Here is a 17,755-nt window from a genome sequence, read left to right as displayed (position 1 = left end):
GTGCAACCAATGACTGTGTGTATTACAATTGCGTCTGCATTTCCACTTTTAACAGGAATTTGGGAAGCCCTCAATATTCAGAATTAAATTATAGGAAAAGGGAACACAATAAATAATGAAAAGTACATTACAAAATTGTTTTGCTACATATAATTAAACATTTTATATTAATATCTTAAAGTGTTTAATGTCTCTTTAATGAAGGAGATAAAGTTTGCATAAAGCCAGAATTTCATTTAAATCTACAGGTACACAATGGCTGTGCACAAACTTAGAGTCTACAATTTTGTGAGAAGAGGTGAAACACAGTACTGGAATTCTTCAGGAAAATATACACGTTTTAAACTCAGCAGACCCCCACAATCTACTAAAGAGATTCAAAGGTAATTTTTATGTAATCATTTCTAAGAAAATGCTGTTTTGTTCCTTCAGTGCTGAGCCAATTCTCACACCTGTGACAAAAATAATTTAGACATGTGACCTTTACACATTGAGACCAATTTACATGATTTTTCTGTCAGCTATCCACACAAATCATATGTTGTTTTTTTCCCAGCCAATTATGCAGTAATCACTTTCTCCCAAATAATTACGGTTATATTACTTGCTTGAAATTCTCTTTTCAAAATATAAAGTATTTTCTGTTTCTGCCTGTTAACAAAATCTATGAAATAATTTCATTCCTGCGGGCACCGAATATGTTGTCTTTTGCATTTGTGTGTAAAGCCACATTTATCAACGGATGAGAAAAATTTATCAATGCACTTGGAGATTTCAAAATGTTTTGTGTTTGTGCCTACGGACATCATTTATTTATGATACAACTGTGATAATGCACATGCACACGTGTGCATTTGTCTCATTGATAGCATTTGAAGACAATAATATCTGTATTTCACACCTCACATTAAGAATATATCATAATGCAAAGGCTGTAGCATCATTTCCATCATTTATTTAAAGGAAACTTGTATACATGACTTTCCTAATTTTTAAAGTAACTGTAACTTTTAAATGTACTCTAAGTACCCAATTTGCACAAAAGTCAATTCAAGCGATTAATTGTAGTACGAACTGTCATGGACTATATAGAGAAATATATGAGATTATGTTTTTTTAGATTTTAAAAATCTTTGACAATGTATAGTATTTTTAAAAAGGTGTCAACATATTGGGCAGCATAGAGAATGGCTTTACATCCACTAATGCGTTGTTACACAGATGGAAACATCAATAATTTTACTCTCAAAAGGCAATGACCAGGCATAGATTTGGCTTTTCTATGCCCCTTTAGGTAAAACACAGAAAACAAAATCATTACTAACAAGGACACATATTCTCCAACTAGACTGTTGGTGTTAATTTGTGTGCTTAAAACAATAAAACGATTGATAAAACAAAGAAGCAGTGTTTAGATGCAGATAAAGCCCATGCAATACTCTTGGGCATTCTATTGATAAACGATTACAAAAGAAGCAGAATTGATTACTTTTTCTCATTAACAAGATCTTCGACCAAAGACAACCTGGTAGTTGCCACAAAAAAAAATAAAAAATAATATATATAAACCTTATAAACCTGACACATTGTCATTACTTTATTTATAACCCATTGTCCTCTAACCTTCTGTTGGCCTAAAATTAGAATATATCATGGCTACAAGTATCAGTAACATCAGGGTCATATTCTATAGATTTCATAAAATATAAATACATTTTGCAGCACATTCCTGTAAAAACTCATATCAATATATCAGTACTTACTTATAATAAGAAAATGTTGGTGCTCATAATAATAACAACAAGCAACAAGCAACATTGGAAGTAAACAAGTTCAGTCATTTTAAATTGTAATCTAATTGGCAAATTTCAGTACGACTATACAAGAATAGCCATAAAACATTACAAAGAAAACCATGGTACATATCTTGATATAATTGTACATGGATATTGAACACATGGGGCAGCAATGTCTTTCCCAACTTTATTTTAAAAACTAGGCAGTAGGTGCAAAAATAATGTTTTAGCACTAGAGTACAGCAGGTCTATCTATTTAAACCCCCACTTAAGAACCCTAAAGAACTGCTGGTACTGAGTGGATGGAGCCGCTGAGTGTCTCAGCAATGGCACTAGAACAGCTGGATTGTGCCCATGCTGCAGCTGATTGGCTCCCCAGCTATATCTGATCTGGCCCAGCAGTTCTCAATGGCTCCTGTCTTGCAGGATCACTAGTGCTAAAATTACAAGCAACAAATTAAAGTATGTCATTTTTACACTACAATGTTCTATTAAGAATAAAGAATGTGTGGTATATATTAAAGGGACAGTATTCACCAATTTTCATATAAGTGCACTTAATAGACACTACTATAAAGAAGAATATGCACAGATACTGAGCTAAAAATCCAGTACAAAACCCTTAAAAAACAAACTTACTTAGAAGCTCACAGTTTAGCACTGTTGATGAGATATGGCTGGGACACCCAATGAAAGGTGGCCGGGAAGGCAAAAAGAGCAGACCCCCCCTTTCCATGCATATGAAAAGATAGCCAGCAGGAGTCTGTAAACACATGTATACCTCCGACACTGTGGGGCTTGGTTAGGAGTCTGAAAATCAGCAAGTTATTAAAAAAATAAGCAAAACTATACATTGTTACAAAAAACTCTCCCAGATGGGCTGTATAAATAGATCATCTACAAAACATTTATGCCAAGAAAAATCTAGTGTATAATGTCCCTTTAATGCTCAGACCTGCACTAAACACATTAGCTAAGAGAACATTTATGTTTTAACAACACAAACAAATAGTAGCTAAACTTTCAGGTGAACCTAAACACATTGAATCCCTAGTACACAAGTCACTACTATTAGGGACTAAATACAGACACAAATATATTGATTCTGGCTGCCAGATGCCAGAGACATCTCTTTAAAATGGCAGAAGCTCTACTACAGATAAATTATTAAGTTGTAAAAATTGTATATGGGTTGTTTGTCATTTATCATTGCACCAGCAGTTCTTGTGAACTGCTGGTGCAACGCCGCCCCCTGCAGATTCGCGGCCAATCGGCCGCTAGCAGGGGTTGTCAATCACAACCCGATCGCATTTGATCAGGTTGATTTCCGGCGATGTCTGTCTGCCGCCTCAGAGCAGACGGACAGGTTAAGGAGCAGCGGTCTTTAGCCTTCAGGCTCGCCAGAAACACGGGGCATCAAGCTCCGTCCGGAGCTTGATAAATAGACCCCTCAGTGCTAAATTGATCAATCTTTGTGATTATTATACAGGTTGTATTTAAATCCCAAAAATATGTATTCATAAAAATCACCACAAATTAAGAGCAGACCTTACTGAAGGTAGATTATTATTTTGATAAAAACAATAACAAAAATAGATGCTTTTTTGTAATCCTATAACAAATAAATTATTTTACTGTAATGCAGCCTTACTTTCACAGTTTACTAAAGTGTCAAAGTATAATTAGTAATATTTCAGTTTCTCGGCATGAAGGTATTAAATTCCCCTTTCTAGTACTGTAACGAATAAGGCAGCATTTTATAATTAGCACTAGGATTTCCTTGCTAGAAAATAAAAAGAATGTCCCATAAATAATAGAGCTGTAAATAGTAAATAAATAAAATCAAATTACAACAAACCCTTAGGATGAAAGAAACATGAATGACTATTTGGAGCTAAGGTTCAATGAGATTTCCACACTTACTAACATTATTTATTTATTTTTTAAATAAAAAACAATCCATGTATAAGAGCTGCAGTTAGACCCACTTTAAAGCCACAGTTTACCAAAACATATCCTTTAAAACAAAAAAAGAAAGGGCGCCTCCTAGTGTAGCCAATTTTTGTAAGTAGATAATATATATTCACAGATTTTGTACTCACATTTAGTATTTGTTCCCAATGATCCATTTTACCTGCTGGAGTGTATTAAATTGTTTACAAATAGCTCCTTAGCCTTTATATTGACATTTGAAATAGTTGATTTAGCCTATAGTATCCCTACCTATACTAAGGAACAAATCCAGTTATTTAATTTGCAAAAAGCATAAATGAGCAATGTCTCATACATTTTATACGCTGCAGTTGGTATAACAAGTCATGGAGAACGCATTCAGGAATTTTTTTTTTACAGCTAACTGTCCCTTTAAAGGGACATTATACACTTGTTTTTTTCTTTGCATAACTGTTTTGTAGATTATCTATTTATATAGCCCATACATGTTTTTTTTTAAAAAATGTATAGTTTTGCTTATTTTTAAATAACATTGCTCTGATTTTCAGACTCCTAACCAAGCCCCAAAGTTTTAGGAGAATACCGACGTATACCTACTCCAGCTTTCTCCTGTTTGTGTAAAAAGTCTTTTCATATGCAAAGGAAGGGGGAGGGGGAGTGTGATATTTCCCACTTGCTGTGGGTGTTCCAGTAATCTTTAAAATAGAGCTAAACTGGAAGCTTCAAAGTAAGTTTTTAAACAGTTTTATACTGGATTTGATATCAGTATCTGTGCATATTATTCTTAATAGCAGTGTCTATTACATGCAGTTATAGGAAAATTGGTCTATACTGTCCCTTTAATTATTTTTCATATTTAATTTCTAACATAAAAATACTATTATTTACTTGTCCTCATACAATTATTTATTTTATATATGACACCACAGTTGTCCATACCAAGATAATTTAGAGAATTGATAAAATATGCAAAGATTATAGTGTAAGTTTGGTGTGTCACAGCTTTTCAAATAAAGTATGCTATCAAAATCAGGTGCACACTTCTAATAATCAACAAACAAAAAACTTAAATTATGCTTACCTGATAATTTTCTTTTCTTCATATGGAAAGAGTCCACAGCTGCATTCATTACTTTTGGGAAAACAATACCCAAGCTGTAGAGGCACCAGGCCTGAAAACCCCAACCCAACAAAATCCTGCTTCGTCCGAAGTCGAGAACAACCTCGAAAAAAAAAAAAAGTCCAAGGACACTGACCCGCAGATAGTCCACAGCCTAGCTAGAGACTGCAGGAACTAGACTCGACTGAGTCAACAGCCTCCAAGAGACACTGTCCCCAGCAGTCGGTCTTCAAACAACACACCCCTTACTAAAGAAAGGGAACAAACTACTGTATTTTTCCCAAAGAAGAAAAGGCACAGAGAAAACATGAATGTACTTGTAAAGCGCGGCTAATCCCCCTTAAGGGACTCAAGGCACTGATCATTTTCTCAACCTAGAAAGGAGGACAGGCTGAGTAGACCTCGCCGGGGATCGAACTTGCAACCCTCGATTTGCTACAGTGCAGAGTAGCCACAGTGCATTAGTATGCTGAGCTAGCTTCCCGCTAGCATAAGGAACTTCCAGAAAAAACCCACTAAAAAGGGCATAATGAGTCCTAAATAAAAACACAGCGAAAAAACCTGAGAAACCGGGTCAGGCTAACAGTCAATCAGTCTCATAGAAACAAGGAGAGGCAACGGCCAGACCCCAGAAATACAGAAACCACAGGATAAGACCGGGAGTCTGAAACAGAGAGAGGATTTTACTCTGACACAGTGCAACCGCACTCTAGGAGCAACTGAAGACGAAGGTCCCCAAGCCGCAAAAAAGTATCTCAGAATACCGAAATATTCAGGACGAAACCTCGTGCAGCAAGCTCAGATAGGTCTGACGAACAACACCTGAAGCAAAAACACTGCACGCTGCAGTCTTCTAAAAATGACTCTGAAACTTAAATACTTGCAGGGCAAGTAGAAAGCAGCTGAAGATTGGATCCTTCAGATTGCTAAGTATCCACTAACCAGAGGAAAATGTTGCAGGCTATCTAAGAGCCGCCAGACCATCCCACAAATCTTGAATGTGGAGAAAGGAGAAACCTCAAAAAGGCATACTTTACCTCGAATGCTCGGAGGACGAAATAGCAGAGCAACAGATCTCAGATCCTGCTCGAACACCAGACCCACCCAAGTGACAGACATTTCTGATAGACAGGGGGACAGAAAAAATCCAACCACAAGCACCCAGGAAATGGAAAGAAAAAGGGGGGACTCACCCACCCCAACAGAGCTTGGGTGCCAACCCAATCCGCTCCTCCAAATAGGTAATCCCAAGGAGAACCCCCTAGGACCTGGAACAGAGAAAAGTGCAATAGATTCATAGGAAGACCTGACACAACTATCCTAGACAGTCTCTACGTAGATAAATCAATTTCCAACAGGTGGAACAGAGCCCACAGGACAGCAGATGCTGCCCCTTACAGAAATAAGCCACCTGATCCAACTTCCTGCACACAGGACAGGAAAAAGACCCTCAAGAGAGAGGAAACCCCAACTCAGAAGGAAGATAAACTCCAAAAGGAAGGGCACAGATAAAAACAGTGTAAATGTCCACAAGACATGAAGCCCTAGTATGATCAAAACACGGCCCAAATGAAAAATCATCCAGAAACCACTGTTGACCCAACAGAGAAAAAAACTCCCCATAGAGGAGCATCCTCTGCCCGAAGGTGGATGTGAACTCTGGCCGACTTGCTTGCAAGCCCAATAAGCTAGCCCCTATGTCACAACATAGGGTCTCTGAAAAAAACTGGGTTGTCCCGAATCAGTCCAGCGGATCATAAGTCTCCAGACATCCAAGAAGGATCCAAGACAAGAACTCCGGACCCAGAATCATCCTAGAATGAACAACACCCTCAGGAAAAACACAAGATACCCCTTCTGAAGCAATCAGACCTCACAGGGGATGAGAACCAGGAAACCCAGAGACCGAGTACAGGACTCACTCGTAATTCCAAGCCCAAAGGGAAGAGAACACCCTTAGCCACAGGTCATCACCACCCCAGCAAGGTACTAGGCCGCAAAAAAGTCACACAATTTCTCTAGAGCTCAAAGGTCCCAAGGGCAGCACTAAGGGAAATGAAAACAGGAAAAGAGTCACCCGAAAGAGAGTAGAAAGAAAGGCTAGTCTTCATAATCCTTTCAGATCAACATTCCAGAGGACCGCACCCAAGGGAGAAGAATGCAAAGCATCCCGAATCCAGGCAGACAAACATCCCCTAAGCAAAAAGCTTGGAAAAAGAGACAACACCTCCTATCGCCCCTGATATGGAGACGACTAACTCCCGAAGGAAGACAGAGCCTCACGGCCTTCACTTCCTAATTAAGTGGCCAAAGCCACCAGAAAAACTGGATGAAGTCCAGAAAGTCTCAACCTAAAGGAAGAGAACCTCTAAAAGGAACAAGTCCTAAAAGGACACTTCCAAAGAGACCATGAAAGGCAAAACCATAAGAACGGCGGTATGAAGCACCTAAATCCTCCAAGCCTCCAACCCACAGCGGGAAGGAACAATCTAGTCGCCGCGGTTTTCAACAGAGTCACGGCCCACTAGATTGAAAGGCGAATGAGGACTGAACCAATTCCCCATGCCCCTAAGCAAGCACGGGCCCTCAAGTCCTCTCAGGATGCTAGTTGAAGCTTGTAAAATAAAACAAGACAACCACACAAATCACATTGTGATCACTAGGCGCCCTCACCGGACCAACTGGACATAAATAGGCGCCACTTGTCTGAACAAGGCCTCAAGGACAGAAGGATTTGTACCCAGTCAGGACCAGCCTGAAACCAAGGCCCCCAGCACTGTCAAGGCCACATAGAGTCTCCCCCGATGATGGAGGGATAAGAACAGTCAGACAGACTTATGTAAACAGTGCAACCAAAAAATCGCGAGTATCAATTCCATAGAGGAAAGTTCCCGAAGGAAACATCACACCACAACATAAGCTTTAGAACAAATACAAATCATCCTCACTGGATGAAAATAAAAGATAAGACAACCCATAGGTTATCACCCAGGAAGCACGGACAGACCCACAGGACCAGCCCAACAGGGGTCCGAGACTTCCAAGCTCAGAACTGGAAAATGATACACAAATAACAAAGACTATAAGAAGATTACTTCATCCCCTTATGTCTATGTATGCAAGCCAGTCAAAGAGTAAGACTGAGAATTTCCAGACCCATTGAAAGTGGGTTCCTCCAGCAATGCCAAAAATGTGCCTTAGTAGGACACAAAGGCACGCCAGTCTATAACGAAAGATGCAACATACCTCCGCCAGGACAAAAGGAAACACTGGCCCTGAAGGTTGACCCCCTGAGGCCTCAGGGGCAGTCGCTCCCCAGGAAGGCTGAACTGGACCAGGTGATCCCATGCCTGACGAGTCCCGGTTAATGAAACACGGACAATATCGTAAGCACATTTCCGGGAGGTGCAGATGCGCCAGCACCAAAGATATGGCCAACCGTGTCGTAACCTCCAGTAGGAACAGGCCACACTCCCTAGAAAGGATAAGTAGCATTTGGGTTACCTGCATGCGTAGTAAGAGTTGATGGTAGGGAACTCGTCTACTGAGAAATAGAATCCCCAGAGATGGATGGCTTAGTGGGCACCCGATTCCCCGATCCCGAGGAATAGAGCACTATAAAATGGCATTCGGAACATAACTGATGGGCATGTATCACCCAGGCCAATTCATATTCTTCGCAAGAAGTAGAGTCTGAATCAGAGACATCAATCTCCAAGAATCCTCCATAACTGGGACACTGCCGCCTCCAGAGAACCAGATACCAGCGGACCAGGATTTCTCTGCCGCTACGCGGTCAGGAAAATGGAAATGGAGTGACAAGGTAAACCATGCAGTCCATGCAAAAGCGCGCCCGACCGAAAAGCCTGCGTCACTAGACATAGGCCGTTATGTTCCAAAATAGCCATGAGCCGAAGCAAAACTACACAGAAGCAGACAGAATCACATAACAAACATGATTATAACCCTCCCCCTGTTCAATAATCCCCCTCAGGAGATATTAACCCTTAATTTCTGAATACAAAAAGGAGCCTCAAAGAGGCCCTATGTTAAAGTTATCCCTGAAAAGTTGTAGCCCCTCTCGGAAAAACAGTATCTACGCCATGAAACAGGAACACGGCCCTTCAAGTTTGGCAGATAGCAGCGTTGTCTCTGCCATAGACTTGAGAAAAAAAAACAGGCAGCAAAACTTGTCAATGCTGATTGCTTGTGGAGCTGTTAATATGAGTCGGGATGGTTTCGCAGAAGGACTCTCTCTGCATCTTCGGACTCTAACTTTTACCCATGCTCTCACTGAGAGGCTGACAGAACTACTTAAAACTCCAGTCCCATGCTGAAGAGTACTAACCTCCATAAGAGGCTATCGGAAACTTCTCTGCCAACCTCCTGGGACGAAAGGCAAAGAACGACTGGGGGATGAGGGAAGTGTGAGGAGTATTTAAGCCTTTGGCTGGGGTGTCTTTGCCTCCTTCTGGTGGCCAGGTTCTGAATTTCCCAAAAGTAATGAATGCAGCTGTGGACTCTTTCCATTTATGAAGATTGTATATCCTTCCTAATATAATCCTTGCTAATATAGGGTAAAAAGAAAACATTCACATAGATTGATCCTAGAAAGTACAGGAATGAACCACTGTCAGAGAGAAGTATAGTCATCAATCACAGCACAGATGAGTTACATGCATAAGTACGGTGTGTGCTGCACATAGATGTAAAGCAGCAGCATGGTACTGCACCAAATGTTTTATTAGAGCATCACACAACCTCATGATGCACTTGAGCAGTGCCTCAAAGTGATATACAATACCACAAGTTTTGGAATTTACAGACACTCCTAAGTGACTTGCACACAAAGAAGAAAAGAAAGAATTGCTGGACTCTATCCTCGTTTTCTTAGTGATATACAATACCTCCTTGGTGTAAAATAAGCAGCTTTGGGTAACATACAGTGCCTGAAATTTGATATACAGTAATAAATATATAGATCAAAGTCAAACATTACTCTGGAAATGTGTAAGTGCCAAATAAAAAAAAAAGCCAAAAAAAAAAGCATTGAGGCTTAGGTAGGACAGTCCTGATGTAGGCTCACATACTTAAAGGGACACTAAACCCAAATGTTTTCTTTAATGATTCAGATAGAGCATGCAATTTTAAGCAACTTTCTAATTTACTCCTATTATCACATTTTCTTCATTCTCTTGCTATCTTTATTTAAAAAGCAGGAATGTAAAGCTAAGCCGGCCAATTTTTGGTTCAGATCCTGGGTTGCGCTTGCTGATAGGTTGTCTGAATGAAGTCCCCAATAAGCAAGCGCTATCCAGGGTGCTGAACCTAAAATGGGCCGGCTCCTAAGTTTTACATTCCTGCTATTTAAATAAAGATAGCAAGAAAACAGAGAAAAATTGATAATAGGAGTAAATTAGAAAGTTGCTTAAAATTGCATCCTCTATCTGAATCCGAGTTTAGTATCCCTTTAATTGTCTCTTTATATAGAAACGCTTCACCACATATTGACATTTATATAAATATGAACACATTACTCTGTGTAACCACACCAGCATTTTGGGATTATGATCACCTTTAAATTGGCTGCCCCTAGACTTTAAGTTGTTGGCCTTTACAGCAATGTATTTGTGGAGGCTAGAATATATTAGTACTAACTGCCAAGTTACCCAATTAAAACAATCCAATTTCCCTTGCTTAATTGACTCTGATTTAACTTTCCTCTATACTATTTTTTTTTTTTTGCAATATTCACAAATAGGTTCTCAAAATATATATCTTTTTTTTTTATAATAAAATATATAAAAGCTGTTGGTACCAACTTCTCAGTAAGGTATGCTTGTGTAGATGATCAGGCAGGAGAATATTTCTTGCAAACAAAAGAATCATCAAAAAGCATAGCTGAGTCATTGTGATTGGAAGCTCTGCTCATTGGCTGCTTGCACAATTTATACTTTCTCTTGTAAGGTGTATCCAGTCCACGGGTTCATCCATTACTTGTGGGATATTCTTCCCAACAGGAAGTTGCAAGAGGACACCCACAGCAGAGCTGTCTATATAGCTCCTCCACTAACTGCCACTCCCAGTCATTCTATTGCAACTCTCGACAAGATAGGAAGTATCAAGAGATATGTGGTGACTTAGTGTAGTTTTTACCTTCAATCAAGAGTTTGTTATTTTTAAACGGTACCGGCGTCATACTGTTTTACTCGCAGGCAGAAATTAGAAGAAGAATCTGCCTGGAGGTTGATGATCTTAGCGGTTTGTAACTAAGGTCCATTGCTGTTCTCACACATAACTGAAGAGTATGGGAAAGACTTCAGTTGGGGGAACGGTTTGCAGATTACCTGCCTTGAGGTATGTTCAGTATATTTATTTCTAGAGAGATGATAAAATCTAGAAAACGCTGACAGAGCCTTGTATAATTGAGGTAAGCCTGATGCAGTGATTTAACAACGACTGGGATCATGCTTACAAAAAAGGGTAATATTCATGTTAATACTCATATTTCTTAGTGACAAAACGTTTACATGTTATATAGAAAGAAAGTTTTTTCTCTGAGGGTGATAAATCGTTTTTTGGGGCCTAGTTTCCACATGGCTAGTCAGATACTCCTAGGAGTATTTTCTTAAGGCCCTCTGACATCGAGTGCATGGTGGGAGGGGCCTATTTTTGTGCTCTAGATGCGCAGTTCTTATTCAGACTGAGACATCCAGCTTCCCTAAAGGAGTCCTCTAGCATCTGAGGACCACTATAGAGGGCTTATTTCTTCCCTAAATCGTATTTGAGGGTAGGTAGGAGCCACAGCAGAGCTGTGGCAAGGTGTTTAACTGTTTATTAAGGTTTTTAAACTTTTTTCAAATCCGGTTTGGGGCCTAAAGGGTTAATCATCCATTTGCAAGTGGGTGCAATGCTGCTTTAGTCCCTTATACACACTGTAAAATTTTGAAGAGTTTACTACTTTTTAACACTGTTTTGCAGTGATAGTTTTTTTTCTCTTAAAGGCACAGTACCGTTTTTGTTTAATTGCTGTTTCACATTTATTAAAGTGTTTTCCAAGCTTGCTGGTCTCATTACTAGTCTGTTAAACATGTCTGACATAGAGGAAACTCCTTGTTCAATATGTTTAGAAGCCATTGTGGAACCCCCTCTTAGAATGTGTACCAAATGTACTGAAATTTCTATAAATTATAAAGACCATATTATGGCATTTAAAGATTTATCACCAGAGGTTTCTCAGACTGACAAAAGGGAGGTTATGGCATCTAGCTCTCCCCACGTGTCAGAACCTATAACTCCCGCTCAAGTGACACCAAGTACATCTAGCGCGTCCAATGTGTTTACCTTACAAGACAATGCTCCGAAGCCGTAGCAAAGGAGTTGCTATCTGAGGGTGAGATTTCAGATTCAGGGAAGACGTTACTTCAGTCCGATTCTGAAATGACAGCCTTTAAATTTAAGCTTGAACACCTCCGCTTATTGCTCAGGGAGGTTTTTGCGACTCTGGATGACTGTGACCCCATTGTAGTTCCAGAGAAATTGTGTAAAATGGACAAATACTTTGCAGTGCCTGTTTACACTGATGTCTTTTCAGTCCCTAAGAGGTTTTCGGAAATTATTACTAAGGAATGGGATAGACCAGGTGTTCCGTTCTCTCCCCCTCCTGCTTTTAAAAAGATGTTTCCCATAGATGTTGCTATACGGGACTCGTGGCAGACAGTCCCTAAGGTGGAGGGTGCTGTTTCTACCCTAGCTAAGCGTACAACTATCCCCGTCGAGGACAGTTGTGATTTCTTAGATCCTATGGATAAAAAATTGGAGGGTCTCATTAAGAAATTTTTTATCCATCAAGGTTTTATTCTCCAGCCTCTTGCATGCATTGCCCCAGTTACTGCTGCAGCGGCTTTTTGGTTCGAGTCTCTTGAGGAGGCTCTACAGGTGGAGACCCCGTTAGATGATATTTTAGACAGGATTAAAGCTCTCAAGTTAGCCAATTCCTTTATTTCTGACGCCGTTTTTCATCTAACCAAACGAACGGCTAAGAATTCAGGTTTTGCCATTCTGGCGCGCAGGGCGCTATGGCTTAAGTCCTGGTCAGCAGACGTTACTTCAAAGTCTAAGCTTCTTAACATCCCTTTCAAAGGACAGACCGTTTTCGGGCCGGGCCTGAAGGAGATCATTTCTTTTTTTTTTTTTTTTTTTTTAAATATTATTTTTATTAAGTTTCTGTAACACACACATAGAATTATACATACAACAAAAATGACAACAATGAAAAAACAAATTATTAAGCATTTCTCCAAAATTGATCGAAAACCATAATCTTCTTTAGAAATTTACCTTATTCCTATTGGCTATCTAAACCATATAAAGTCTACTAATTCACTACAACAGGAGACAAAACAAAATACCAGCCCTGACCAGACACATATTAGTTCATTTTGTTGTCTGAATCTCCTGACTGGTTCTTATGGTTTCTTTTATTCAGACAGACCCATTGACTCAAGGGGAAGAAGAAAAAAAAAAAGAAGGGGGAAATGGAAAACAGAAATAATCAATCCACTCTCTCTCTCCCCCCCTCTACCCCTCCATTTCCCTCCATCGTTGCCCCATACGCTAGGAAAATTACCGGCCAATATTTGTAACTGGACATATGCTGTGTCCTTGAATGGTTTGACCAACATAATTTGGGTCTCTATAGGAAACGATAAAATAAATATTTTCCATTGCTTAAAAAACGCAGCTAATCGTCCATCTGACGGATTTGTTAGCTTCATCTGATCATGTGTATATTGTATACTCAAAGCATTCTTAAGCAATTTTAAGTTAGGTGCAGTTTTAGCTTTCCATGCTCTCAATAACAAATTACGGCCCAACAATATGATCAGATTAATTAATGTAATATTTTTAAGAGTTACTTGCGTTTGCACCAAAAAAAATACATCAATCGCTCGTTTATGATAGGCGAGACTGAGGGTTGATCGCATCCAATATGCTACTTTTAACCAGAATTGGTTAATTTTAGGGCAAGCCCAGAGACAATGCATAAGATCTGCCTTAACAGCAGAACATTTAGGACATAAGATCATTACCTTATACCAACTAGTCAACCTAGCGGGAGTCAGGTAAGACATAAAAGCTATCTTGACCTGCGACTCTCCATGTGGTTAAAACCCAACTTTTATCCATGATTTTAAATGTGTTTGTTATAGTTTGACTATTTACCTCAGGCAGAAATTTAGTCCATTTAGCTACGATAAATTCCTTTTGTTCATTGGAAGGTTTATAATTAAGATGTACATAGAACGGGGCTATTGAATATAAGCCCCTTTGAAAGTTATTAATTTGTGGTTGAAACAACAGAGTCCACTCTCTTCCGTACTTTTGGATAAGCTCAAGTATGAAATGCCTTACCTGCAAATATGCATAAAATTCTTTATTCGAAAGGCCAAATTGATGTCTTAATTCGGCAAAAGAAAACAATGTTAAATCTGGTTTTACCATTTGGGCAACATATATCAGTCCTCTAGAGAACCATGTTCTAAAGACTTCTGATGACAATCCAGGAAGAAAATTTGGATTCCCTGTAATAGGTACATATTTAGAGACATATGGAGAACATTCTAAAAGTGCACAAAATTTTTGCCAGGCAGAGATAATGTTTCTGAATGTTATAAGCGAAAAAAGTGAAGAAGGCAGATCGGTCATTGGACAATGTAGAATAGCATCCAAACGAAATGGTCTCACTAAAGCACTTTCCCAGGAAACTGCCGCAACCTGTTCTTGTTCGGTTAGCTAGTCAACTGCAACCTTTACCCTTGCAGCTAAACAATAATATTGTAAATTCGGCAAGAACAACCCGGCCGCGTCTTTGTTACACGTTAATCGCGTAGTCGAAATACGAGTTCTAGTACCCTTCTAAAGTAGATTTGCACATGCCCTATTGTATTTAGATCATTTCTGATATTACTGGAGGAAAAGGTCACGCCCTTCCTCAGGATAGGTCCAATAAATTAAGGACCAAACAGAATAATTTTCGTTCATTTCGAAACTTCAAAAGTGGCGCAGCTTCAGCTTCCTCTAATGCAAAACAAGAGGGAAATCAGTCTGGAGACCGAACCAGGCTTGGAACAAGGGGAAGCAGGCCAAAAAACCTGCTGCCACCTCTAAGACAGCATGAAGGAGTAGCCCCCGATCCGGGACCGGATCTAGTAGGGGGCAGACTTTCTCTCTTCGCCCAGGCTTGGGCAAGAGACGTCCAGGATCCCTGGGCATTAGAGATTGTTTCCCAGGGATATCTTCTGGACTTCAAAGCTTCATCTCCAAAGGGGAGATTTCATCTCTCACAATTATCTGTAAACCAGATAAAGAGAGAGGCATTCTTACGTTGTGTTCAAGACCTACTGGTTATGGGAGTGATCCACCCAGTTCCAAGGGAGGAACAGGGGCAGGGCTTCTATTCAAATCTGTATATAGTTCCCAAAAAAGAGGAAACTTTCAGACCAATCTTGGATCTCAAGATCCTAAACAAATTTCTCAGGGTCCCATCCTTCAAGATGGAGACTATCCGAACCATCCTCCCTATGATCCAGGAGGGTCAATATATGACTACTGTGGACTTAAAGGATGCTTATCTCCACATTCCGATTCACAGAAATCATCATCAGTTCCTCAGGTTCGCCTTCTTAGGCAGGCATTACCAGTTGGTGGCTCTTCCCCTCAGGTTAGCCACGGCACCAATAATCTTTACGAAGGTTCTAGGGTCCCTACTGGGGGTTCTAAGGCCACGGGGCATAGCGGTGTCTCCTTACCTAGACGACATTCTAATACAGGCGTCGACTTTTCAAATCGCCAAGTCCCATACGGATTGTTCTGGCCTTTCTGAGGTCTCACGGGTGGAAGGTGAATGAAGAAAAGAGTTCTCTCTCCCCTCTCACAAGAGTTTCCTTCCTAGGAACACTGAGATTCAGTAGAAATGAAAATTTTTCTGACAGAGGTCAGGTTATCAAAGCTTCTAACTTCCTGCCGTGCTCTTTATTCCACTTCTTGGCCTTCAGTGGCACAGTGTATGGAAGTAATCGGCCTAATGGTAGCGGCAATGGACATAGTTCCGTTTGCCCGCCTACATCTCAGACCACTGCAACTTTGCATGCTCAATCAGTGGAATGGGGACTACACAGATTTGTCCCCTCTGCTAGATCTGGATCAAGAGACCAGGGATTCTCTTCTCTGGTGGTTATCTCGGGTCCATCTGTCCAGGGGAATGAGTTTCCACAGGCCAGAGTGGACTATAGTGATGACAGATGCCAGCCTTCTGGGCTGGGGCGCAGTCTGGAACTCCCTGAAGGCTCAGGGTTCATGGACTCAGGAGGAAGCCCTCCTTCCGATAAACATTCTGGAACTGAGAGCGATATTCAATGCTCTTCAGGCTTGGCCTCAACTAGCTGCGGTCAGGTTCATCAGATTTCAGTCGGACAATATCACGACTGTAGCCTATATCAACCATCAGGGGGGAACAAGAAGCCCCCTGGCAATGTTGGAGGTTTCAAAGATAATTCTATGGGCAGAGATTCACTCTTGCCATCTCTCAGCTATCCATATCCCAGGAGTAGAGAACTGGGAGGCGGATTTTCTAAGGTCGGCAGACTTTTCATCCGGGGGAGTGGGAGCTCCATCCGGAGGTATTTGCCCAGCTGATTCAACTATGGGGCAAACCAGAACTGGATCTGATGGTGTCTCGTCAGAACGCCAAGCTTCCTTGTTACGGGTCTAGGTTCAGGGATCCCCAGGCAGCGCAGATAGATGCTCTAGCAGTGCCCTGGTCCTTCAGCCTGGCTTATGTGTTCCCACCATTTCCTCTCCTCCCTCGTCTGATTGCCAAGATCAAGCAGGAGAGAGCTTCAGTGATTTTGATAGAACCTGCGTGGCCACGCAGGACTTGGTATGCAGATCTGGTGGACATGTCATCCCTTCCACCATGGACTCTGCCGCTGAGGCAGGACCTTCTACTCCAAGGTCCATTCAACCATCCAAATCTAATTTCTCTGCGGCTGACTGCTTGGAGATTGAACGCTTGATTTGATCAAAACGTAGTTTCTCCGAGTCGGTCATTGATGCCTTAATTCAGGCTCGAAAGCCTGTCACCAGGAAAATCTATCATAAGATATGGTGTAAATATCTTCATTGGTGTGAATCCAAGGGTTAATCATGGAGTAAAGTCAAGATTCCTAGGATATTATCCTTTCTCCAAGAAGGATTGGAGAAGGGATTGTCAGCTAGTTCCTTAAAGGGACAGATTTCTGCTCTGTCTATTCTTCTGCACAAGCGCCTGGCAGATATTCCAGACGTTCAGGTGTTTTGTCAGGCTTTAGTTAGAATCAAGCCTGTGTTTAAACCTGTTGCTCCGCCATGGAGTTTAAATTTAGTTCTTAAAGTTCTTCAAGGGGTTCCGTTTGAACCTCTGCATTCCATAGATATCAGGCTTTTATCTTGGAAAGTTCTGTTTTTGGTAGCTATCTCTTCGTCTCGAAGAGTTTCAGAGTTATCTGCCTTACAGTGTGATTCCCCTTATCTGATCTTCCATGCAGATAAGGTAGTTTTGCGTACCAAACCTGGGTTTCTTCCTAAGGTGGTATCTAATAAGAATATCAATCAGGAGATTGTTGTTCTGTCACTGTGTCCTAATCCTTCTTCAAAGAAGGAACGTCTGTTACACAATCTTGATGTGGTTCGTGCTTTAAAGTTTTATTTACAAGCTACTAAGGATTTTCGTCAAACATCTGCATTGTTTTTTGTCTACTCTGGACAGAGGAGAGACCTAAAGGCTTCAGCATCTTCTCTTTCTTTTTGGCTGAGAAGCATAATCCGTTTAGCTTATGAGACTGCT

The 17,755-nt window shown here is 40.6% G+C and overlaps 1 protein-coding gene across 3 annotated transcripts in view; it reads right to left on the bottom strand.

Annotated features, from left to right (window-relative positions):
• TSPAN9 (tetraspanin 9) overlaps nucleotides 1-17,755 on the bottom strand; it is a 672,639-nt gene that overhangs the window by 341,866 nt on the left and 313,018 nt on the right. The gene's annotated exons all lie outside the window — the stretch shown is intronic.

The sequence above is a fragment of the Bombina bombina genome, chromosome 6 (genome assembly GCF_027579735.1).
Source record: "Bombina bombina isolate aBomBom1 chromosome 6, aBomBom1.pri, whole genome shotgun sequence".
Taxonomy (NCBI): domain Eukaryota; kingdom Metazoa; phylum Chordata; class Amphibia; order Anura; family Bombinatoridae; genus Bombina; species Bombina bombina.
Note: the sequence above shows the minus strand (reverse complement) of the source record. Positions and strands in the feature narration are given on the sequence as shown.